This window comes from Malaya genurostris, chromosome 1 (genome assembly GCF_030247185.1).
Source record: "Malaya genurostris strain Urasoe2022 chromosome 1, Malgen_1.1, whole genome shotgun sequence".
Classification (NCBI taxonomy): Eukaryota; Metazoa; Arthropoda; class Insecta; order Diptera; family Culicidae; genus Malaya; species Malaya genurostris.
In genome coordinates, this window is record NC_080570.1 from 99,604,316 (window position 1) to 99,622,778 (window position 18,463).

The window sequence follows — 18,463 nt, forward strand, 5'->3', positions numbered from 1 at the left end:
GGGAAACCAGCTTCCAATCACAACTCATATAGACCCATTGCGATGTTGTCCTGCATCAGAAAATTGTTCGAAAAAATTATTCTACGACGTCTCGACACTTGGGTCGAGACGAACGGTTTGTTGTCAGATACTCAGTTTGGCTTCCGTAGAAATAAAGGGACGAATGATTGCCTTGCATTACTTTCGTCTGACATCCAAATTGCCTTCGCTCAAAAGCAACAAATGGCATCTGTATTTTTAGACATTAAAGGAGCATTTGATTCAGTTTCCATTGATGTTCTTTCAGACAAGCTCCACCAACATGGACTCCCAGCGGTTATAAATAATTATTTGCACAACCTTTTGTCAGAGAAACGCATGCATTTTTCACATGGCGATTTGGCAACAACCAGAATTAGCTACATGGGTCTCCCGCAAGGCTCATGCCTCAGTCCGCTCCTCTATAATTTTTACGTGAATGACATTGACAGCTGTCTAGTAACCCCATGTACACTAAGACAATTGGCAGATGATGGCGTGGTTTCAGTTACTGGATCCAAAGCTATTGATCTGCAAAAACCATTGCAAGATACCTTAGATAAATTGTCCGTTTGGGCTGTTCATCTTGGTATCGAATTCTCTGCGGAGAAAACAGAGTTGGTCGTCTTTTCAAAAAAGCATGATCCCGCGCAACTTCAGCTTCATATGATGGGAAGAATAATCGAACAGGTTTTGACTTTCAAATACCTCGGGGTGTGGTTTGATTCCAAATGCACGTGGGGAGGACACATTAGGTATCTGATAACGAAATGCCAACAAAGAGTAAATTTTCTTCGAACAATAACAGGGTCTTGGTGGGGTGCTCATCCGCAAGATCTAATAAAATTGTATCAGACAACGATACTTTCAGTGATGGAATATGGATGCGTTTGTTTTCGTTCCGCTGCAAATTCTCATATTATCAAACTTGAGCGAATTCAGTACCGTTGTTTGCGAATTGCTTTAGGCTGCATGCATTCGACACATACAATGAGTCTTGAAGTTCTGGCGGGAGTTCTTCCATTAAAAGATCGATTTTGGGAGCTTTCATCACGCCTGCTAATAAGATGTGATGTGCTGAATCCCATGGTAATTAATAATTTCGAACGACTAGTCGAGCTTCGATCTCAAACAAAATTCATGACAGTATATTTTAACCATATGTCACAGGAAATCAACCCTTCAAGATATATTCCTATCCGTGTCAGCCTCCTAAATGTACCTGACTCAACTTTATTTTTCGACACATCCATGCAGCGCGAAGTGCGTGGAATCCCGGACCACCTACGCTCTATGGAAATCCCAAAAATATTTTCAAGTAAGTTCAGGCATATTAACTCTGAGAAAATGTTTTACACGGACGGATCGCGAATGGAAGAAGCGACAGGGTTTGGTATGTTCAACAATAATGTTTCGGCCTCATTCAAGCTTCAAGAACCTGCATCTGTTTATATTGCAGAGTTAGCAGCAGTTCATTATAGCTTGAATGTAATCGTCACATTATCTCCAAACCATTATTTCCTCTTCACAGATAGTCTGAGTGCAATTGAAGCCATTCGCTCAAACGCTGCTGGCAAAAATGAACCGTTTTTCTTGGGTAAAATAAAACAGTGTCTGAACGACATATTGAATAATAATTATCTAATCACAATAGTTTGGGTTCCGGCTCATTGCTCCATTCCAGGCAATGAAAGAGCCGATATTTTAGCCAAACGTGGTGCTATTGAGGGTGAAATTTATGAGAGACCGATTGCTTTCAACGAATTCTATAGCGCGTCTCGCCAAAGAACACTTGCCAGCTGGCAAGCTTCTTGGGATAAAGATGATCTGGGTCGGTGGATGCACTCAATTATTCCTAAAATATCGACAAAGGCATGGTTCAGGGGACTGGATGTGAGTAGAGATTTCATTCGTGTGATGTCCAGACTCATGTCCAATCACTACACGTTAGATGCACATCTCCTTCGAATTGGACTTTCCGAGACTAATCATTGTGCTTGCGGCGAAGGTTACCGCGATATTGACCATGTTGTTTGGACATGCGTGGAGTTTCGTGATGTCAGATCTCAACTAATAAATTCCTTGCGTACCCAAGGTAGACTATCCAATGTCCCAGTTCGCGACATTCTTGCTTGTCGTGACCTTCCATACATGAAACTTCTTTATCATTTCATTAAATCCATTGGAGTTCCAATTTAAATTTTATTTTATGTTAAACTGTTTTCTCTTCCATGAGTTCAACCAATAGCCAACTATAGGATATTGAATATAAGTGGTGAACTGATACAAACAATCCTGAAATAGTTATAAGATCATGTACAAAATAAATGTATTTTATTTAATGTAATTTAAAATAGCAACTCGCTTGATAAAAACAGTGTTTAGATTAACTAATGAGTACCAACATACTAATATGATATTCGAAATGTATTAGGTTTAAACTACTATGTATTGTGGATGCCACGGCGAAGACAAACTTATGTATATTGCCTATGAAATAAACGTATTTATGAAAAAAAAAAAAATAATGTATTTTCTAAAAAGGGTTTCCAAAAACCAGTTTTTGTAAGAAGACATATATATTTTCAATTTATATGAGTTTTTCATGCTATACAAAGTTTTTCATTATTAAAAACTACACAACTTTCTCGAACATACTATGCTGCTATCATTTCAGTTTAATGAAATAGAGCAATTTTTCGTGTTTTTTACATACAATTCTAACTTGTCTATTATCAAAAGGCGCAGGAAGGTGCAGATGAGACTACTTATATATTAAACTGCTTCAAAAGAGCTTTCATACCGTGGTTGAATTACTTGTCTGCGATCGTCTGCAGGCGAGATATGTTCTTTTCAAATATCCTTGTCCTTGACATTTGCAATGATAAAGTTTATTGTGTATCAGATCAGAGTTCAGTATATATTCATTACTATGGTACTTGCCACAAAATATTAAAAGTATCATCAAAACTCATTTTTATTGTTATCAAAAAATGACATAACGCAATTCGACATGATAATTGCCTTTTTTCAAAGTCGTGGCTTCTTATCTCACTTTTAAAAAACGTCGGACAGTTACTTTCAAAAAACCGTCTGTGATTATTACTAAACTTTTCTATTTGTAGACTTCGATGTCCATAAAAACCTTTTATTGTGAGAGTTTCCATGGTAACGAATATATACTGAACTCTGATCTGATACACAATAAACTTTATCATTGCAAATGTCAAGGACAAGGATATTTGAAAAGAACATATATCGCCTGCAGAGGATCGCAGACAAGTAATTCAACCACGGTATGAAAGCTCTTTGGAAGCAGTTTAATATATAAGTAGTCTCATCTGCACCTTCCTGCGCCTTTTGATAATAGACAAGTTAGAATTGTATGTAAAAAAAAAACATGAAAAATTGCTCTATTTCATTAAACTGAAATGATAGCAGCATAGTATGTTCGAGAAAGTTGTGTAGTTTTTAAAGATGAAAAACTTTGTATAGCATGAAAAACTCATATAAATTGAAAATATGTATGTCTTCTTACAAAAACTGGTTTTTGGAAACCCTTTTCAGAAAATACATTATATCTTGAATTAAACTCAAGTTACGGAAATAGTATCTTCAGCAAACTTGTTTGAAATAACTTTCTGCACAACTTTGTCGAAGTAACTTAGCCCCTATGTTGGCCCTGAACTAAAATAAAATTTTTATCTCACTTTTAGGGGGATTAACCACATAAACAAAATTTGCCAAAAGATGGCGTCTATCATTCTGAGCAACTTTTCTGAAGATACTGTACCTCAAAAACCACGATCCTATGAGTCATCAATTAAGAGCGTGAAATTGCGCTTTTGAACCACTGTGCAGTGGTGTAATGATACCTTTCCTATATTGCCCATACCAGCATAAATACAACAATAACAACAACAATACAACACCAGCATTTTATTGGAATATATGTTTGAGAAAATCGATTAAGCCATCTTGGAGATAATTTAGTGCAGTCCATATAGTAGTTTTGACCATTATTGCCGTTACTTCCAAACCCGAATTCCTAGAACCATTATAGCCGAAGTTGGTTCGTATGGCCAGCAACAAATATCTACAAACTGAAACAGTTTTGAGTCTAATGAAAAAGAATTTTTCCCACTTTTGCTTTGCCCATTTAGGTGTTTCACGTTTTTTGCTTCGTTGCTCTAAGTAACGGTAGAGAATTTTTAACACACTTCATCCTGTAATTTCGGAAATAGAAATCACCTGCATTAAATTCAGGAGTTTTATATGGAACCAGCAAAGTGAGAAAGGAATTTGAAATTGAAATTATTACTCTAATCACCCTGTAATTCTGGAACCGGTAGTCGGATCAATATGAAGTTCAGGAATTTGCGATGGCTTTTCAAGACCATTAATTAATTATTCATTAATTTTGTATGGGACTAGAAGATTTTTCATTTGATTACAAGTTTGTGAAAATTGCCATCTCCGAAAAGAGCAAGTGAACAGTAGTGTTACACACATACACACTCGCACAGATAGATATTTTGCGTACTCGTTAAACTGAGCCGAATGGTATATGACACTCGGCCTCCGGGCCTCTGTTCAAAAGTCACTTTTACAGTGATAGCATAACCTTTCTTTATGACAAAGAAAAAATCTCCATAATAGCATTAGAAAGTAGCTGTCCCTCTAAAAGACCTCCTTAGAATTATTAGAAAACTTCAAAATGCGTAAGGCCCTAGTGATTAAAAAACTGTTAATAATCTTATAAAAATTCATCCTAAAATTGCTTTGAGACTCTTAATTAAAATGTCGAACATGTGTTTGGCATTAACTTACCAATTTCGATCAATAAGCTTACTTACTTCTATTATTTTTTAACAAAAAAAAATTAAAAGTTAAATTCATGTTTCATATCAACGATTCTTTAATTTTGCTCTTTGGATTACGCCTTGAGCATTTAACTCAACTCATCAACTTGTGTGTGTAATTAACATGATAAAGGCAAACAAATATGAAGGGTGTTACACTGAAGTTGTTTTTCTAGAAATAGAAAATGCATACGGCAGTGTTTGGTACATTTGGTGCAAATCTTTACATTTTTTCTATACCAAATATTATTAGATATAATATTGCTATACAGTGCATTAGTTCATTCGTGATACTCAAGTAGAAGGGACATTTGAGCTGCTATACGCTGAAGAGCTCCATTTAGCAAATGTTGGATAAATGTACGAATATTTTACACGTCACTAAACCATCAGTCGATCATTGCTCCAATTCAACATGCTCACTATCGACCAAGAATCGAAAAAAAACAACCAAAATTCATGGATCAACCAACTGAGCCAAGCAGATTCTGTAGAATCATTGAACCGTGCTCCAACCAGCAGAGATGATCCGAATGGCGAGGGTGCTGTATAACAATCCGCATAGGAAGTCGATACACGCTCGGGGGTGATTTCACATTGCGCATAGGTAACATATACCACCAGGATGAGCATGAACGGGGTTCCATCCGTCAGTTGTTCCACAATGAGACGAGAACGAGAAGTGTGGGAAAATGTTTAATATTTGACTACTAACAGGTGGGAACGTTCATGGGTGATTTCATATCATTTGCTGCGGTAATGATCGTGAATGTAAGTGTTATTTTTCAGATACTGCAAAGCAAACCAACGCTTCAAGGCAAGATCAAAGCACAGAAATGCACTATGTGTATCTCTACCTGAAATATTGCCTTCCACCGCAAGGTACACCATTCAAAAATCTTAACAGAAATGCAAAAAAGTATTTGTTAGAAAAGATTAAGCTAATTAATGTTTCTCTTTAAATTGGAAGCGATTTGGCGTTCTCTAGAGGGGATTAGAAAGTTTTAAAGGCAATTTGGCAATAATTACATTTCTTATTGTATACCACGTTCTACAGTCGTAGAGACGAGAAGAACGAAAATAGTGCTTCGTTGACGTGAAGTGAATTTTCCAGGTGACTTATCATTTAGCAGTGTCATTAAACTTAAAGCTTGCGATTCGGTGCCGTAACGAAAAACTATTAGAATGATGCAATGATATTTGTTTTTTTTAATATCTATTTATAAGGGCACAATGTGAAAACAAATTGTGAAAATAGTTCTTATTCCCGGGATTATGTTAGTTCCAACAAACCCGCTCGTTCATTGCAATTCATTATTTCAAAACTATATTTTTTCTTCCAAATCTATTTCGTCTCGCTCAAAATAATCCCCTCAGGCCCCAATACACTTACGCCAACTTTTTTTTCCAATACTTGAAACAGTTGTTAAAGTCAATTTCCGGAAAAGCCTTCAATGTGCGTAGCATGTCTTCAATTGAATCAAAACGGTTTCCCCAGAGCGATCGTCTGAGTTTGCTGAATAACCAGAACATGGAGCTAAATCAGGGAAATACGATGGTTGCGAAACGATATTGGTTGAATTTTTGGCGAAAAAATCACGAAGAAGCAATGCAGTACACAAGGGTTCATTATCGTGTTGCAAAAACCAAGAGTTGTCGGCCCATAATTCCGACCTCTTTTTACGAATGGCTTCTCGCAAATGACGCATAGCACTCAAATAGTAGCACATACACGCTTAGAAAAAGTTACTCAGAGTTTGAGTACTTGTTACTCATTTTCAAATGATACATGGAAACGTCAAAAATTGAGTAGTTATCATCAATGATATTGAGTAACTCCTACTCTAAATTTGAGTTTAACAACTCGTTTTTTGTTACTATTCGCAAGATCAGTCTAAATGTTGTAATAATCATTTGAAGCAACAGGTTGTATATTTTGTTAGTGAGATCGCGTATTTCGAGGGTGAGTCGCTCAACACAAACGGTGTTGTGTCTGCAAAAACCGGAATGATAAACTCCGTGTTGTGCTTTAGAATCGAAATAATATGCTCAAATGTCATTTATGAGGAATAAGTGTATGATTGTTGCCTGAGCATAACTGACATGTATGTTAATTTGCGATTGACACACTACTCCAAGCGACCACCAGTTGATATAGTATTGAGTTCAATTACTTAATATTTTAATACAATACACTCAGAAAAGGAGCAATTTTTTTGCAAATTTGGTATATGTGAAATAAAATTTCACTCAAAATTTGAGTTATAGTTACTCTATTTTTGGTACATGTTCAAATGAAGTATTACTCAGTAAATGAGTAGATTTTACCCAAATATCGTTTCCAGTGGAAGAACTCAAATTTGAGTAACTTCGGAGTTACTCTAAATTAGAGTTGTTCCACTTTTTCTGTAGATGAGTGAGATCTTACTCATTTTTGAGTAACTATTTTTAAGCGTGTAGTGACACAGATGTCACTGACAGTCATACCAACCTAGAAAAAAAAGATTTCGACAAATAAGGTTTCCGCGCAAAACAAAATTCAAAAGTCAAACTGCTTTTTGCCCATAGTAGTATATCAAAACAAATTTTATTTTTTAACGAAAAATCTTTCTTCAATAGGTAGTAGAATCCTTCAACTTTTAATAACAATAACTTATGTTCTATCGATTTTTGAGAAGGTGCGGAATCTCACCTGGACTTGTCTTCAAATCATTGTTACTTACTTGACTTCAAATCATTGTTACTCAAAAATCAATAATTTCATGGAAATGGTGCCAAATAAGATACTGAATAAATAGGTTCAACGATTTGTCAAGAATCTGAAAAATCAGATAGATCATAAAGCCGATATTCTGGGACTCTAAGAAATCGATGTGAGTTTCATTTTAGAGTTTGCGACCGCTGTTTCCGGAACTTGAAACTGTGAACCTCCATGGTCATCAACTAATATAACGTTAAACAGACGATGGAAAGAATGATTAACAGAAGATTGATGGCTTTTCTTTAGGAAAATAGGTTGCTTTATCAACATCAAGTTGCTTTCTGTCACGATATGGGAACCGGCATTCATTTAGGATCATTTAGTGAGATTGTACCCCAAGCCATAGATTATAATTTACGCGTCGACCTCGACATACAGTATCTAGCTAAAGCTTATAATACAATGTTGCGAAGAGTTGTGCTGCGCCAATTACAACAGGAATAACTGGAAATTTAGGGAAATTCATACAGGATTACCTTCATGATCGACGTTTTAGTACGAGTAGTACGTAGAGTGCTGCCTACGTTGAAGCTGGAACTCTGGCTGGTGGCAATCATGTTATTTAACAGTTCAATAAGTCTCCTGGAAAACAATTCTGTCCCGATTGACGATCGAAATATACCACTGATACACCGGCTCAAACATGTCTTCCCTAACACGCCTACACTCTGTCCGCAAACGTGAGTAGCACAAAAGAGCTCCTAACATCAACCTGCATCTTTCTAAATCAATGAGAGCCGGTTCAACACATAGTATTGATAGATCCAACTACCTACAACTGATTATCTACCACTATTCTTATCACCTCCGAATCTCCACCGATGGGTTCCGTGCTAACAATCGAGTTGGAGTAGGAATCAGCGGAATCGAAAATGGAATTGCATTGAACATGCCTCCTCTCTGCTCAATATATACTGCGGAAGCTGCGGCAATCCTATACGCCGTTACTAAGAAATCATCGAATCAACCAACATTGAATCTGTCCGACACCCTACCCATTCTCACGCTCTTAACACTGGAAAATCTCGTCGTCCATTCATCCAGGACATCGAAAACAGTGTGACAATAATCTGTTTCATTCCCGGATACAGCGGAATTAGTGGTTAGCCAATTTGGAACGGATTTCTCCAGTACCATAAATTAGAAAATTTTCTCTGTAGATCTAGTCCATCATTTTTCATCACGAATTAACGACCACTTTACGCACACATGGAGGAATCAAATAGGCCACACACCAAAAATTAAAAGGTTCCCTTGCGAAATGGACTGATCGTGACGAACATTTGGAACAGCGCGTACTATTTCGCTTGCGGACCGAACATATGCAAGTTTCACACTCTCACCTCTTTTCAAAACGGTTGAACACTTTTCACGGTTGAACACTTTCTTTCTTATCGACCGCATCGAACTTCATGATTTACGTCAACACTACCATCTTCCGTTATCCATCTGGGGCTTACTATCAACCGACCCAGTTACAGAGAATACTCTATTGAGTTTTCCGTGCTAATGAAAGCTTATGCAGTTTTGGGAATCATAAAACGCAAAATTCAAAACTTTGATGATGTGTATTTTCCCTAGATTGTTTACATTGCACTAGTATATTGGAATACGAAATTATAATTTAGGTATAGTACCACAATGTTTAAATTTTCTTCTATGCATAGAATGATAGAACCAATTGTTATACCATTAGTCTAATCACATTATCTCACAGATTACTCGGCCTACAAGCAACAAATTGCGATATAGTCGGAACCAATCCCTTTGCTTCAAAATATCATATTATAATTAGTGTAAAATGTGTGACATACTACTGTTAAACCGACAGGTAAATTCAAAGCGAATGCATCTTATCATTTGAACCAATGAATGAAACAGAACACTACCAAAGATTTTTCGATTGTTGGGTAGTTAGTTTGAGTAGTAGTGGAACAGCTTTTCGCAAAGTGAATGCTTAATGCTCTTACCCAACGAACATTATAGAAGAACATCGGAAATTGCATATTTAAAGGCGTATGTGATATAAATCAATGGACACTGAAATCTGGATACTTACACAACTAGCGTGAGAATTACTGGAAAAACCACTTTTGATCGGAACCCCGGGAAAATCTAGTGTTATTGTGGCTCTTAAAAAATTAATTTGTTGAATGTTAATATTTATAATATTTTCAATGTATGGCAAATTCAATATTTACACAATTCACAATTACAAATACTTCGCACTTAACGCGATGTGCTCCTTACTGTGATTGAAAAGGTAACATAATCCGCTCAACCGTTAATAAAATATAGATATATTTCATGCCATGCAGTATTGCTGAAGCTTATCAAATCTTGAAATATTTCATGAAAGCTCGAATGCAAGTTCAGTGCACGTGAAATTTAATCTGGGTAAACATCTATTACACTATTTTTGGGTAATAATCAATAAACCCTATAAGAAAATAACTAAAAGAAATCTAATAAACATTTCATCCGTATAAAACGTCTAATAGTCGGTTGCTATTTAGTAACTAGCTTTCGGTAGTGTTATATAATGTCTCTATGCATGGTTTAAACATGCAAAGAAACTAAACCATATCATTGATGTATTATTTTTCTCATAACAGTCTCTCTATGGACATATTGCCTTACCTTCGATTCAGTAGTGTGCTGCACTTTAAAATATTGTTTTATATTTAATTTTGTAGATTTATATATTGATACATTTAGCAATATCTCAATATTTCCTTAAGGGGGGCACATTTTAACACTTCGCCTTACCAACGTAATTCAGTTAGTTCTTCTTTTATTACGGAAACGTGAACAACTAAAATAATAGCTACCCTCGTAGAAAAAAAAACATTCAACGGTAGTCCTTCATTGGTCCAATGCGTTGGATCATTGGTCCAATGCGTTGGATCATTGGTCCAATGCGTTGGATCATTGGTCCAATGCGTTGGATCATTGGTTCAATGAGAGCCCAATCAATCGTTCAACGGAAGGCCAACACGGGACCTTCGTTTGCCGATTTTGAAACAGACCGTTGAGTCGAATGCCATTTTTTTCGTTCAACAAACCCGGCAGACAGAGGTCCATTGTTGAGCCATTTTTAACATGAGGAGTTGGAGCCCCGTTGGACTAGTTTTACTGCAGAATTTCTGAAGTTTTTTCCACTTATTTGTTTTAACTAACACTACATACCTGCACAATACTTCTACTTTACGGTAACACTTAATTTTCACACTATTTTTGGAAGAGAAAAAACTACAACAAACCGTTCCAGCAAATTGAACGAATATTTCGTGCAATATGTCGTTCAACAAGCGCTCATAGACCAACAAAATGGAACGGCCTGCTGAGAGGGTACAAGCTACAAACAGCGCATCATAAATGTTTCAAAGAGCAAAACTCGCAAATGTAAACAAGCAGATGACATATATTTAAACTCCAACGTACAACACCAATATATGCTCGGATTATATTTTATAAGTTGAATGTTTGTCAAGAATTAGAAAATTGACTGAAAAAAACTGAATTAAAATAACACATCGTCATTTTTTCTACTAATATTTTTATTTAAACTTATGACAAACACAAGACGTTTATTTAACTATTACATTTTTCAAATAAATAAATCACCGATAAACGATGGCTAAACGAGCTGATTTCGGATATACCGGTTCTAGAAATGCTTTCCGGGATCCGATCCCGAAAACAGCCCAAATAACCAAAAATGCAGATAGAAGAGACTGCTTTGACTTAAGCAGCTTACGAAGCTCATGAATAACGTTCTATGCTGTCCGTGTTCAAATAAACTATATGGTTCTAATTCAAGATTCAAAGAATACTTCTTTGGAGCATCCCTAAGTAATATTTATGAAAATGTGAGTTACATGATAAAGGCATCATAACACCACTAGGTGAATTAACCCTCCGAATACCAAGGGGGTAAAAAAGTGGGAATGCCAATTTTGACTGACTATATCTTAGTCATTTTTGGACCGATTTCAAAACTTTTAACCATTAGATAGATAAATTCATTCGGAATAAAATTCATTTGAAACTATGGAAAACCGAATATTCTATTCAAAGTTATTAGAAAAAGTTCCAACTAATGTTTGTTGAAAAAAGTGGGAACGCTTATTATGGCTGGCCATATCTCAGGTGTTAGAAGTCCGATTTTTAAAATTCGTTGATCATTAGACAGATACGTCTATCGCAACATAAATGGAACAGAAAATTTTTCAATTACAATGTTATGATCAGAAACATAACCAAAAGTCCAAGCATAAATGATCGAAAACTTCATATTTTCGACATATATACCAATAGATTGCATTTGACATCAGCTATATGTTTTAGAAGAAATCAATTTCAACTTTAATGAAAAAAATGTCTGAAAAAATTCGATATTTTCACAAAAATTTTAGAATATTAGAAGCTAAGCATTTTTGAACACTAATCGATTGAATTTGATACAAGCTATAATATACGAGAAAAAATAGTTTCAAATTTACTGAAGAAAATCCAAAAATTAGATATTTCACAGAAATTTTAAAATTAAAATAAAATTAAACCTGTTTGACACTTTGCATGAAATTCATATCTAACATTTAACCATTGTTGATCACCAATCGATTGAATATTGCTTCAATAAAATTTTTAACAGGAAACTTTGCATGAAATTCATATCTAACATTTAGGCATTGTTGATCACCAATCGATTGAATATTGCTTCAATTAAAATTTTTAACAGGAAATTTTAACATATTTACTAAAAATCTCAAGAAATTTTGTATTTTTACAGAAATTTTTGAATCTTAGAGTTTTTTGTGACTTATCTGAGCACGCATTCAAGAATGTTCGTGAACCAATCGACTAAATTTACTTTCAGCTAAAATTTCTACAAATTATAGCTAATACCAAATTAAATCTACATCAAAGATCATAGATTTTTATTTAACAGTATCCAATATATTGAATTCGAAAACTTTCACGAAAATGTAGATTTTTTGAAATTTTGATATAAGGGAGAGTGTTAGGTTCTCGGCACCCTTCTCTTTTAAGCTAAGCTCCTGACTAAGTGCACATTATGCAGACCTCTATACATCAATGGAAAGCTAAAGTCCCTAAGCTAACAACTGAACAAGAAACTAAGTTGACTCAATCGATTGAAAAAACTTAATTATAAATTTAGTAAAGTGATAAATTTTGGCCATTTCAAAAAAGATGTTCGGTTACCGGCAACTAAATATCGCTAAAAATAGAAAAATATAAGTAAAAACTGCAATTCAATTATTCAAAGAAAAAAAGAAATTTATTCATTTCGGATGCATTTTGGACAAAAGAACCAAAGTTTTTACTTATATGACGGATGTATTGAAGCCGTCAAGTTGTCCACGTGTTGCATATCACCGGATATGCCAGGTAATACAATAATTTTAGCTAGCAAAAACGAAAAGATCGCGAAATAAAACTCTGTAATTTCTGACGAATGTCTGCAAACAATCAAGGTTTCAAAAGTCTGTAGAAAGTCTTTAGACGAAAAAAGGTTTACACGTTAACTAAGAAATTTGATAATTTACAATCAAATTTGCAGACTTGGCATCTCTGCATATCACTGACAATTTTTCGCGACTTGTCGAAAAAAATGGGGTACCGGTAACTGAACATCCTGGGGTGCCGGTAACCGAAATCGGTAGACATTTTGAAAATGACGAAAAAAAACTTTAGTTGAGTAAGTTTTGATGGCATCCGGTACTAAATCACGAAATAGATCGATCTCACCTCATATATATTCAATCCACTCACCTTTCCGATTGATGCTTTTCAATTTATGATACTATAAAAAAGTCATAAAAAACTTTTGTGTTGATTTTCATCCAATTGAAATTTGTTTAAAACGCAGCAAAAAGTACAAGCGTCTGTTTGCTTTGGTACTCGGCACAAAAAGAACGTGCTGCTATTACACACACATGACATTTGTCGGAATGACGCTATCTACTTTCTGTCAAAAGTTACGGTGGCAACCGAACACAGCCGTTAATCGACCATCTTCCCCTGAATATAAGATTTTACTCTTTAAATTTTACACGTTGCTAAGTTCATTGAGTTGGTAAGCAAAATTTCTTAGACGTCAAATCCACGTAAGTGTCTACAACTTCTTCAATTTTAAAAAAACTTCTGTGAAATTATCGATTATTTTGACATTTTTGGTAAATATAAAATATAAAGTTTTTGAAATTTTAGCTGAAAGTAAATTTAGTCGGTTGGTTCACGAACATTCTTGAATGCGTGCTCAACTAAATCACAAAAAAACTCTAGGACTCAAAAATTTCTGTAAAAATACAATATTTCTTGAGATTTTTAGTAAATACTTCTAATATTCTAAGATTCTGATCCTTGTAGTTTTTTAGACATTTTCATTAAAGTTGGAATTGTGTTCTTCTAAAACATATAGTTTTTGATCATAACATTCATTAACAAAGTGTAATTGAAATATTTTCTGTTCCATTTATGTTGCTATAGACGTATCTGTCTAATGATAAACAAATTTTAAAAATCGGACTTCCAACAGCTGAGATATGGCCAGCCAAAGTAAACGTTCCCACTTTTCTTTCAACAGACTTAAGTTGGAACTTTTTCTAATAACTTTGAACAGAATATTCGGTTTTCTATCGATTTAAATGAATTATATTCCGAATGATTTTATCTATCTTATTAAAATTATCAAAAATTATTTTGCAGATAGAGCATTCCAGATTTCTCTGAATAATGCACTTTCAGAAAGATTTACTATTCCTGCTGGTGTACCCCAAGAAAGTATCCTAGGTTCCATTCTATACAACAATTTTACATCAGACATCCCACCTCTTCCGGGTGGTGGTGTTCTGTCACAATTTGCTGATGATACTGCCATTCTTTACAAAGGTCGTGTCATTAATGCTCTGAAGAATAAACTACAGACAGGTCTGGACGCTTTAACGGAATATTTTACAAGCTGGAAAATTGTGATCAATGCAGCAAAAACTCAGGTCATCTTGTTTCCACATTCAAGAGCTCCAGAACTTGTTCCATCAGACGAATGCCGAATACGATTCGGTGATGAGGTCATCCAATGGTCCGACGAAGTTATCTATCTAGGACTCACCTTCGACAGACAGACTGATATTCAGGTCACATGTTGACAAAATCGTTTCAAAATGCAGCATACTCATTAGGTCTCTGTATCCGCTGATTTGTAGAACATCTAAACTGTGCCTGAAGAATCAGATGGCTGTCTATAAACAAATCATCTACCCCACAATTGAATACGCAGTCCCTGTTTGGCGGGGCTGTGCACGAACACACAAACTTAGGCTTCAGCGCATTCAAAGTAAGATCTTAAAGATGATTCTAAATCTACCCCTTTGGACAAGGACTAGTGAAGTACATGAGATGCCCTCCCTGGATATACTAGAACAAAAATTCGAACAATACTGCACGAAATTTGAAGAGAGGTGCTCAATCTTTGAAATACAAATCATTCAAAATTTGTACGTATTAGGTTAGGGATAGTTATAAGTAGGTAGATATTTTATTAATAATTAAAATAAATATTATGATTAAACATTAGTATGTAAAACAAGAGTAACTAAAACACCTATTATTAATAACGAATCGTATGAACAACAAAGATGAAAGTCCAAAGGGTCAAAACACTTGTACTGTAAAATGTTGATGTAATACACAAAAATAAGATTAATAAACAGATATTTATGCAAAAAAAATGCGAATGAATTTATCTTTCTAATGATTAACAAAGTTTTGAACTCGGTCCAAAAATGACTAAGATATAGTCAAAATTAGCATTCCCACTTTTCACTGTACCATTGGTAGTTCGCGTAACTTTTTACCCCCTTGGTATTCGGAGTGTTAAAACAGATTTTTTAGAATAAAATCAGATATTTATAAACTAGAACATAGCTTTATAGACCAAAACAATGAATTTGCTCGTAGTGGCCTTTTTCGCAGTCGTCTTCAACCAGCAGCAGCCATAACAGATTCCAGATTCTGAATACTGGAGCTGAGCTCGGGAACTCGGAACTTTAATTAAGGTTTAGAATTCAGTTTCAGAATTTAGTACCAGATTCCAGGTTCAAAATTTAAAATTATGATTGAAGCTGAATCCTAATTCTGGTTTCGGGAACTGGTTTCTGAACCAGATTTTGGAACTGAATTTAGTTCCTTAATTTTTGTTCGGGACTCTAATTCAGAATTCTGATTTAGGATTCCAACTTTAGACCTCATGAACATAATTCAGGATATTAATTTTAGATCTGGATTCTGGAACTACATGTTAGATCTAAACTTCAAACCAGAATTTTTTAACTGTTTTCTGAACCAGAATTCAATTCCGTTTCAGAATCCATTTTCAGAACTCATACTAAACTAAATTCGGAACACGGACTCTGAAAAAAGTTCAGTTTCACATTTTTGCAACTGAATTCTGAGCCTGTCCTAGATTTCAAATTTAGTTCTTGAATCCAGTACTAGAATTCAGTCCAGAATTTCGGTTCTGGTATAGATAAAAAAAAACCTGTTTTAATCCACCTAGTGGTGTACTGATGCCTTTCTCATATCAATCATACTATCATATATAATACTGTGGTATTCTTCAAAATAATTTTCTTCGATTCCTAAAAACAATAACCGAAATCGGTTTATTTGACCGTCTGCTGATAAAAAACTATTAATTGGAGAAGATTTGAAGTCGATTTAGAAAACTTTTTACGGATTTTCGTCCTTTTCAGTGATGGTATACAATTTTTAACACACTTTACCCTATATTTCCACAGGACCTTTCATTTGAACCTAAGTTTATGCCATCTATGAGAAAAGCTAGAAAACATATTTTCATTGCACATTTTACCCCATAACTCCGGAACTGGAAGTCGGATCCAAACAATATTCAGGAATTTTGTATGGAACTACAAGACCTTTCATTTGAACCCAAGTTTGTGAAAATCGGTTCATTCATCTCTGAGAAAAGTTAGTGCACTTATTTTCACAATTTTTTGCACATTTTACCCCATAATTCCCGAACCGGAAGTCGGATTCAAATAATATTCGGGAATTTTGTATGGGACCACAAGACCTTTCATTAAAATCTAAGTTTGTGAAAATCGGTTCAGCCATCTCCGAGAAAAGTAAGTGCAAAATAACGTTACATACACACATACGCACATACACACACATACACACAGACATTTTGCGTACTCGACGAACTGAGTCGAATGGTATATGACACTCGGCCTTTCGGGCCTCGGTTCAAAAGTCGGTTTTCACAGTGATTGCATAACCTTTCTATATGAGAATGGCAAATAGTACTCAAGAGCTGTAAACATCGGAAAAAATCTGCACATCGATTTTTTTTTTAAACCAATCAAATATTTCCAAAGAATTATACATCTTGTAAAAAACTGTATTTGTTCCGTGCTGAAATTCAGATATATCTCAACCTTTTCCAAAATAATTGAGGAATAAATTCGGCGATGAACAAAAGCAACATTTTTCTAAAACTGTTCAGAGCGCGAGGGTGGTTGAAATGAAAAAAAGGGTAATTATTTAGCTCTTGCAATGAGTATCATGTTGATAAATGTATCAATAGTGTTGATGTATTTCGTGGTGGTGGAGTAATATCATCAATAAAAGCAGCAAGTGCTGTGATTAATAAAAATTATAATGATAATAAAAACATTACTAATAGACCAATAATGAAGCATGTTGCAGTTAGCTAATATTACACTATTTTGCTTGACCATAAGCAGAAGTACTAGGAATTGCATTTTATTGGGTTAATCTAAATAGTGCAGTGTATTTCATTAGCTGGGAATAAAACAGTCTTTCATCGCTATAATCAGTTGCGAATTTATTCAGCAGAGATTCTTTGTCGTGAATACTACTTACTTTACTATGGGACGCCTTTTCAAAATTTACCCTGTAGAAGAATGGATAGAACTCAATCGCGAATAGCTCATGATGTATTTAACGCAGCAACATATTGTTTTTCTCCATATCAATGGAAATATAGCCAGCCAATTTATAATAAAATGTTCAGTAGTATGAGATAACCACACATAATTGAAAATTGAAGTTTGTTAAAATGTTTGCTGTGTACGAGCATTAAGATGAAATTCAGTGATAAAACAAGGCGCGTAAAATTTGAACCGCATGACTTTGAACGAATCATCACAGAAAGTGTATAGTGAAAAACCGAAATATACAAATACTGAATATTTTCAGTAGTAGCAGTAGAATCACATGTTTTGTTCGTTAGTAAAACAGACACTTACTATGTTTCACCTAGCTGATTATTGTATTATTGAATCATTTTGTAAAAGAACTAAATAATATTCAAACGAGAATTAGAACTGGCTTGTAAGATGTTTACTAGAAATCAATTTTAGAAGTCGGATCACAATCAAATACATCAAAGACTATTGGACGATAATACCTTTAATTTGAATTTAAGTTTATGAAAATCGGTTCAGATATCTCTGAGTACCGTGAGTGCATATGTTTTTTGCCTTTCTCATATACAGGGTGATTTTTTAAGAGCTTGAGAACTTTTTTAAACAATAAAACGCATAAAATTTGCAAAATCTCATCGGTTCTTTATTTTAAACGTTAGATTGGTACATGACATTTACTTTTTGAAGATAATTTCATTTAAATGTTGACCGCGGCTGCGTCTTAGGTGGTCCATTCGGAAAGTCCAATTTTGGGCAACTTTTTCGAGCATTTCGGCCGGAATAGCCCGAATTTCTTCGGAAATGTTGTCTTCCAAAGCTGG